This window comes from Callorhinus ursinus, unplaced genomic scaffold, assembly GCF_003265705.2.
Source record: "Callorhinus ursinus isolate GAN/ISIS: 27379988/994484 unplaced genomic scaffold, GSC_fseal_2.0 scaffold37, whole genome shotgun sequence".
Lineage (NCBI taxonomy): Eukaryota > Metazoa > Chordata > Mammalia > Carnivora > Otariidae > Callorhinus > Callorhinus ursinus.
Window position 1 is genome coordinate 12,329,644 of NW_027397099.1, and position 9,290 is coordinate 12,338,933.

Genomic DNA, 9,290 nt, shown 5'->3' on the forward strand with positions numbered 1-9,290 from the left:
ATTTTTCCAAAATGCAAATTGTTAAATAAAATATTTTGTGCTCAAAAGAAAAAAAAAAAAAAATGGCTTCTCCAGGATGCTGGGCCTAGATCCAGCCTCTCTAACCTGGCCCACGTCCCCAGGCACTGACCCCAGTCCTGCCCTCTTCCTACTGTTGCTCTCCTCCAACTTGTTTTCTACTCCATTCTATTTGGTCCACCTCTCTTCCCCACACCTAGCCCTTTGCCCCAGCCCAAGTTCCCAGTACCTCTGACCCTGTCCTCTCTACAATGAGGTTCAGTACATGGCCACCATGTCCATTGAGCATCCAGTGTGTTTCAATCCTACCTCAAGAACCTCTATGTCAGATCAATCAACTCCACCCAGATCAAAACCCTAAAGCTGGAAGTGCTGAACAACCTAGTTAATGGAACTAGAATCCTTACTGTCCTACAGAAATTCCAGACCTATATTCACAGCATGGACAGGGACTTTATGGCACCATGATCCAGGCCATTGGATGCTGTGCAACTAACATAGGACGAGTCTGTGACACCGGCCTCACTGGCCTGGTATAGCTACTGTTTCATTGTGATGAACTATTCATCACAGAGTCAGTGGTCATCACTAAGAAGCTGCTGCGGATGCAGCCAGCAGAGCATGAGGAGGTCTTAAGCTGGCAAAGCTCACAGATAACACCTAGGTGCTCATGATCTGAGCCAGCATCCTGTGGCTCATTGGTGAGTACAGTGAGCATGTCTCCAGTATTCACCTGATGTCCTGGGGAAAATGGCCAAATCCCTCACAGCAGAGCAAGACATCCACAAACTGCAGGTCATCAACCTGGTGTCCAAGCTCTACCTGACCAACCCTAAGCAGACCAAGCTGTTGACCCAGTATATGCTAAATCTGGCCAAGTGCCTCCAGAACTGTGATATCTGTGACCTAGCACACTTCACCTGGCAGTTTATCTTCTCTTCGGAGTAGGATGGAGCCCTCAGCCACCATGCCAAGAAGCTCTTCCTGGCACCCAAACCAGCCCCAGGTTTGCAGTCATCCTTCAAAGACCAGACCACTTCCAGCTGGGCTCACTATCCTACCCATTAAATGCCCAGGCCACAGGCTACCCAGAGGTTCCAAACTGGTCAGAGGAAGATCCAAACACATCTGCATGCAACGTGGAGGTACCTAAATGGACCGAGTGCTCAAACAGGAAGAAGAGGAAGGAGAAGAAGAGGAGTCAGGCCCCAGAGAGTCCACAGGTAGACTCCCAGAGTCCAAGACTGGGTCAGTCAGTGAGAGCAGCAGCTAGAGCAGCTGAAGACTCCAGCAGTGAGTCCACTAATGAGGGTGAGGAGAAAGGGAGAGGGAGTGAGAATGAACACGGGAGGAAGACGAAGAGGGTAAGATGAAGAAGGTGCCAGAAGCACATGGAGAAGGCTTGTCTTTGGATGAGGGCAGAGATTCCAGCTGTAGCTCAACAGAGTTTGAGATGACATTGGATCCCAAGGAAGAGCAGGAGGAAACTGCCTCCTGAAAAGAAGAAGAAGAAGAAAAACAAACAAAACAAAACAAAAAACCTCCCAGTGGATCACGTACTCCTGCAGCCAAAGAAATGTCTTTGTTTGATCTAGAGGACTTCCCCCTCCTACTGTCCAGCCTGTGTCTCCCACCATGGTTGTGTTCACCTGTCTGGCTGCTGACCTGGAGTGCCTAACATTCTCAGACTCTCCCCTGATGCCCTTGCTGCCCTTCCAGTGCCAGGGCTGGAAGGCAGGAGCTGCTGCACCTCGTAGCTGGGTGAGGGGCTGGCTGTGGACTAGACCTTCAGCAGCCCACCTTTGTCTCCAGTGGCCCCACCTAGTATCTTTGCAACCCACTTCTCCAAGAGCTGCAATACCCCCATCAAGGGCCCTGATGGGGTCCCCCTTAAACTGTCTTCTGGCATCAGCATCCTGAAATTGAGTCCCTAGCACCCAGAGAATCTGCCACTGCTGTCACGGGCTTTAATTTCTGTGACTCAACTTAGGTACTCAACTTCCAGCTGTGAATCCATACCCAACAGTTCCACATCTCCATTCAGCCACCCAATGAGTAGCAGATGGCCCCTGTGTTCCTGAGTGGGAATGAGTTCAAGAAGGTGCAGGGAAAGCTGATAGACATGAATGAGATCAGAGAAGCTCAAGGTGCCAGACACCTGTCGGAGTGACCACAGGGTGGTACAAAAGTGACTGCTACTGCCAACCTGGAGAGTATCCTTTGTGGGACATCTGACAAGTACTGGTTTGAGGGGAGGAAGGGAAGATGCTGACCAGTGGGAGCGTGGTCCTGCTGACCCTGGACACCCTGTCTGCTGGAGCTGCCTAGCTCACAGTCAACAGCTGTTAGTCTCCCTTTCTCCCTTTTTCTCTTATCAGATAGTATACAGGGGAACCTCTCTCCCTCTGGTCATGACCACAGTCCCCCCCACCCAATTCCGCTGCCCATGAGTTCCTAGGACCTGTGCAAAGGGAGACAACAGCTGCTCCCTTCAGTCATCCCAGCCTTCTATAGCTATTTATGTAGCAAAATCTCAGTATTCTCCCTAATACATTTTATAACATACATATATGATACCTAGGCTTATTGTGGTCATTTTGCAATATATACAAATATCAAATTATTATGCTGTATACCTGAAACTTACATAATGTTGTATGTCAGTTACATCTCAATACAAAAAAAAATACATAAAATAAAATGTGTATTTCTGGGCTATAGTTCAGGAACATTGAATCAGAATATCTGGGGGCAAGCCTAGAAATCTTCCTTTAAAAAGGGTCCAAGATGATTTTAAAGCAGAGTAAAGTTTTTTTTTAAACGCTAATGGTATGCCTTAGACCCCCTATTGTTTCAGCAGTACACCCTCTCCACCCTGGGCTCTTCCATATTGGACCAGCCTTTCGGAGGAGATTCTGGTAAACGGGCACTGAGACACTCGAAAAAGCTACCAAGAAGGAAAGTAACTGATTATCTCTGGAGCCTGTTCATTCTACAGGAGCTAGCTGACAATAATCAACCAAATGAGCATCTACTAAGACACAGTTCAGGAGAGGCAATTCTTGAAACTCAAGAGTGGGATTTCTAACTTCACGGAGTTTATAATCTGATAGAGGACAAAGCTACACATAAGTTATATAAGGGGAAAAGAAAATATAATCGCCTTAATTACTTGGGTAATTGTATTAACTTTTACATCTACTTTGACTATAGAGGTGGAAACTCTGAAGAGTCTTCTAATCTGCAGTCCAGGATTTTCCATTAAATATCCTAAATGCATAACCATAATTTAGTCTGGATTTTCTAGTCTCTTGTCTAGAAATTTCTTTTGATTTACTCTATCTGTAACACACTATAAATGTAGAATTTAAAGATAGGTTTCCTTTCAAATATAGATTATTTTCTCAAATCATTAAACGATTTCAGGAATTGCATCATTTTGAAATCTTCTATTGCTTTTGTAGTCAAAAGTAATATGAGACAGCTGTTATTTTTTCATTCATTAGTTCACTCAAAGTAATAAACTGAGAGTAATCTATATCCTAGTATACTAAAGATTGTTAAAACTTGGTCCCTGTTCTCATGGGCCTGAGAGATAAGGCAGATATATAAATGATCATGATCATATGCCCCAGTTTTAGAATGAATATATATATATATATTCATTATATATATACATATATATATTCACTATATAGAATATATCTTGTCCCCTTTGCTTGGCAGATAATGATTTTAACCAGCATGAAAATGACTGAAATTAGTACACAGAAAGTAGTTCCATCTAAGTTGGGTGGAAAGGGAACACATATTTTATGCCAGCAAGGATATGGGTAAGTGACAGATAAGGCAAAGAATCTTATTTTAGCAATGCGGAAGTAAAGGACCTGTAATGATATACTCAGTGAAAAGAATGTGCTCCTTAAATAGTCACTATCTGACATGCTTTTTCCATTTGATAACTAGATTAACTGTGACAAAATGGGATTTAGGGCATGGGGAGGGAAGGAAGAAGAGCTCTCAACAGAGAACGGAAATAGGACTAGAGTACGGGGTTGCCTTGCCCCACCAACTAGAGATATGTCATTTGTGAACGAAAGCACCCATCAGAGAATTTCCAGCATGAAATCCTGGGATGGATTCGTTTGTCACCCAGGCTCCTTCTCCTAGCTGTGGGAGGAGTCTCAGATGCTAATTGCCACCATTAAGTTCCTAGATTTACACACTAAACACTATGACATAATCCTGGAAGAAGACAAGGAGATTGGGGGTGACAGATCTCTCCAGTCCTGCTGTGAGAGTAGAGAAAAGCGAACCCAAAATGAACTTGATAACTTTCCCTTTAATTGATTTAAATTAGGAATTCCTCCAACATCCAAACTGTTTTCTAATTAAGTTCGATATGAACAATGGCCCATGTTGTAGGTGTTTGAATGGTGAGTTTTCTAAAATAATAATGAATTGGGGATGTAATCTAGTTTTGTGGAGGAGTAATCCATGCAATTCAGATGACATCTTTCAAAACTGGGGGGGGGAGGGGAAGTGGCAGTTAATAGATTATTTGAGATTTTAGTAAAATGATAGATCCTACTCAAAAAGTATTCCAAATGCTAAGGTTCATGTTAAAAATAATTTTGATGAGATTTATTTTTATTCATTTTAAAAACTGGTATGTGCTCATGAGAAAATATTTGGGATACAGAAAATAGAAAAATAGGGAAAAAAGTACCTATCGTATTGGATGTAATCACTAATAATTTTATAACATTTTCGGTATACAGGTTTCCCCGCTATTTCCTCCTGCTATTATCCCCCGTTTGCTTTACGCCGCTTTGCTTTTATGAAAAACCTACATTAGAGCTAAGTATTTTCACTAACCAAAAGAAATCTGAAGAAAATTTTCACTTTTACAAAATGGTAATTGCTTTTTTTTGCTTTATGCCATTTTAGCTTACAAAAGTTTTCGTAGGAAAACTCTACTTTTAAATAGTGGGGAAATCTGTACTTTGCTCATGCTTTATATTCTAAACTGTACATAACTTTGAGATAATAAGAAGTATTGCATGTATAAAGTATGTACCATTTTATATAATATAAAGCAAACATGTTTCCATTATATTAAAATGTTTTGCAAAGGCAAAGTTAATCCTTGCGTACTATTTCCTCATATAACGCATGCCATAATTTATTTGTTCATTCCTCTCCTTTAAATCGTATGTGCCATTTCCAACCATTCAAAATTTTAAAAAGGCTATACAATATGGATATTAATGTGAATATTTTAACTTTTAGCTGATTTTGATTTTTTGTTTGTTGAATTCTCGGAATTTATTGCCAGAAATAAGATTAACTGTTAAGGGTTATGGGCATATCTAAGAGTTTGATATATTTTGTGACCTTTTCTGCTAAGTTTACCTTGATTTTTGCCTCACCATCCAGGTAAAACTGTAAGCATTCTTATATTAAATATTCTAACTTTTACATTTGCTCATTTTCTCTAACACTGAAGCTGGGTTTGTATTTATTTGATTGCTGAGAGATAGAATATTTCCACATGTGCTTTTCAACCAGTATTCTCTTGCAAAATTCAAAAAGTTCTATTCAAAACTTTTTTTTAACACATAACAACAGGTTCTCAATTCCTTATTTTTAAAAAGGATATGGTTGGTTTGTGGATAGATGTGCAATAAAAATGTGCATGCAATCTCACTCTTCTGTAGTTATGGCCCTCACAAAAAATCAGTAAAATTACCTCAAAGTAAACAATGGCAGGAGCTCCCTCTGACACACACAGACAGTCACCCTCCCATCAAACTTCTTGCAGCCTTAAGTAACCTATGCAGCATGATCATATAGCATTCAGGAAGAGTGGACCCTGGATCCCCTTCCAAGAGTGGACTCGGGGGTCACTGAACAGAGAGATAATGTCTTGCGGGTTCCCTACCCTCATTCTTCTCCCTGCATCGCTAAACACACACCTGTGGCCAATTTGATGGCTCCAACCAGAGACTGATTTCCTTTCCAAAGGTGCTGAAATTAAGAGAAGTTGGTTCGATTCACTGGGAAGAGAAAACAGGTTTGGAAGTGGTAAAACAAACAAACAGCTCACATATGAAACCTCTGGTTAGAGAAATATCTGTGCTTCACAGTGAGCTCATTTGAGATAAATAAATATATAAATGAATAAATATATTTATTTTCTTTATAGGGAGAATACTGAAAATTCAATGAAATCAGTTTTGCCAGACACCTTTTTTTTTTCTCCACACCAAATCTCTATTGTGGTCATTTTCTACAGGGATTTCAAAAGTATCAGCTTTGTTTTTTTTTTTTTTTTTTTTTTAAGATTTTATTTGACACAGAGAGAGAGAGAGCACAAGCAGGGGGAGCAGCAGGTAGAGGGAGAGGGAGAAGAAGGCTCCTGCCAAGCAGAGAGCCTGATGCGGGACTCGATCCCAGGACCCTGGCATCATGACCTGAGCCTAAGGCAGACGCTTAACATCTGAGCCACCCAGGCGCCGCTAACTTTACTGTTTCTGCTACTACCTAAGATGACTGTCCGTTAATAAAAATATCTAAAGTAACAGACATTCCTTTATGAGTCAATGCATATGTTTATTCTTAGCTAATGTAAAAGGGGACTTAGTCTTGGCCAATTCTATATCAAGTGCCCTTCTCTATCACAAAAATAGGGTTTTCTTAGCCAAGTGCTCTGTAAAATTTGGGATATACTTCAGCATCAGGGGAGGGGGGGATTGAAGTAATTCAATAAGAAAATTGTAACTAAAAGTTCTATTATTCAATTCACATTAAAAATGAAATAAAATGAAAATATAAGACTCAAAATAAATTTGAAGTATGAATATAACATGAACTATTAGTTCAAATATTAGTTCAAATATTAGAAAAAAAATTAGTTCAAATATTAGAAAAAAATATTTTTCCCTGCTAGAAAGTGAATAAATGGAATACATTTCCCATTCCACTTCCCTCTCAAGCACCTCTCCTACATGTATTTTTCCATGAGGGATTTTTTATTTTCATTTATTTTCAACCTTTTGACCTTAGTTTCCTTAATTGCAAAAAAAGGTTAATATTTCCTACCCCATTACACCTTTGTGAGAATTACAAGTACATGTAAATTAAATACCATAAAGCCTAGTGTTCTGTAGGTGTTCGTTAAAATGTATTTCTATCAGGTTGCCTTTCTCTTAAATACTATAAATTAGGTATGGCATATTCCATAATTTTCTAGTCTTATTTAGAGTGGGGGCAATGAGAACCATCTGCTGTTTTATCATTTGAGATTTGCAAGAACATGGCAAAACCTAAGAGAGAAAGTCTTCATTTTGAAAGCTTAAAGGGATCAATTGATTCATCTTCCTCAGCCATGTCCCTCTTTTTAAAGAGGATCAATACATTGAGATGCAGAAGAGAATCTCTTTTCTAATCATTGATAAAGGGAAATGTTAGCTATACTTTTTAAACACATGTGGCTAGCAGAGAGAATAGGGAATGACATTTTAGGGTCCACAGTAGATGAACAAAATGGGATATTTGAGGGAAATGCAGAGGGACTATTTAAGGATGTCCCACAAATCAAGCCTTTGTTAGGTGTCTCTGTGACTGTGCAGCTGTCCGGGTTTGTTTAGCTAATGACTCTCACTTGTTAAAATTTTAACTATGGCTTCTTTTTGCTGCATTTCAAAGGAATCATAACATTCCTTTTATTATTTATTTCCTGTTTGAAAAGATGATTTCACATGAATATTTCTTATCATTGAACAATATAAGGGCATTTATTCAACTCTCTGACCCTCTGTCCTCCACTCTATTTGTTCTTCTTCTAGCAGACTCATCTGTCTTCTTTTCTTCTACTTAGAGTTCTAGATTTCTGCCAGGGTCAGGAACGCATGCAGGTGTCGAGGCAGTGGACCCAAGGTGAAGAAGAGGTAATGCCATTTGTCATTTGGGGGCATGTGGTGAAATTGTTGAATAGTTGACCACTTATGGAAACATTTTGCTAAAAAGTTGAGTTATATCACCTTACTCAACATCCATTATAGTCCTGCAAGATAGCAATTATTTCCATATTCATTTTGTGAATGAGAAAACTGAACCTTAACAAGAGTAAGTAACTTATTCAACATACACTAGTGATACATTTCCAGTAACCCTTGGCTATTCTTTGAAAATAAGGACAGCCTTATGAAGTTTCATGAAACAACCTATAAGGCTTTTGGGTTTCCATTTTATAGATGGGGGTTAATTAATTCACCTGAGTTCACATAGCTAAGTAAGTGATATAAAAGGATTTGATCACGAATCTATAAACTTGATCTTAAGTCTATTCCATAGTTCTTGATTGTTGTGTATCTCTTTTGGTACTTGCCTATTCATGGCTATTTTAAATTATAGTAAAAAAATAATGAAATTTGGTGATTTCCCTCAATATGCTTAGAACCTATCAGGACAAATAATATTGATATTAAAAAAATGTCTAGAGTCTAATGTATATAGTGAGAATGTCACCAGATAAAAACAGCAGAGAACTATGAGATCAGGTGAGAGAGGAGAGATTTGAGGGGAAAAAAAAAAAAAACCTGGATGAGAAATGGGTAGGCCACTAGCCATTCTCTAAAGCAGTGGGATTAGGTAAGAGGACCAGTATTAGTGATCATGAAATCAATTCCGAGAACTGATAATAACCATTCTGACAAAATGACGCTCCTTATTTCACCCAGAGTGATACAATACAACTTGAAAACTTTAGTCTCCACCTATTAAGAGATTTAAATAATGTTGATAGTGGTTGTTCCAAAATTTACCTTAAGCTTAATATAAAAAACAAAACAAAACAGAAAAACAAAGTTTGCTGAGAAATTTTGGAATGAAAACAAAAATAATTGGGATCGTTCTTCACGTTTGATATTTTTAACTCCTTGTAAGAACCTTTAAAATATTTGCATATTACATTCCCTTCAATATAGAAACTACATTGAAAAATATGTTAATAATATAATAACTCTAAGAAGTGCCGTTTCCACAATCCCCTAGTTGTTAATAGGATTTTTACTTTCCTAGTTGTACTAACTTGGTATTTTTGAAAGAGTAAAATATAGGGAGTTGTTCAGACCTGTTTAATCCCTGCCTCCCCTACTTACTTGCTACATCTGTAAACCTTTGGAAACTATTTCTTCATTTGCAAAAAAAGAAGGTTTTATGTTCTGAGGATTAGTGGATTCAACGAAATGTGCATATAAAAAGTAGCC

At 38.9% G+C, this 9,290-nt stretch overlaps 1 pseudogene; it reads left to right on the top strand.

Annotated features, from left to right (window-relative positions):
* Nucleotides 1-283: 283 nt before the first annotated feature.
* Nucleotides 284-2,367, top strand: LOC112837054 (AP-3 complex subunit beta-2 pseudogene; annotated as a pseudogene).
* Nucleotides 2,368-9,290: the final 6,923 nt, after the last annotated feature.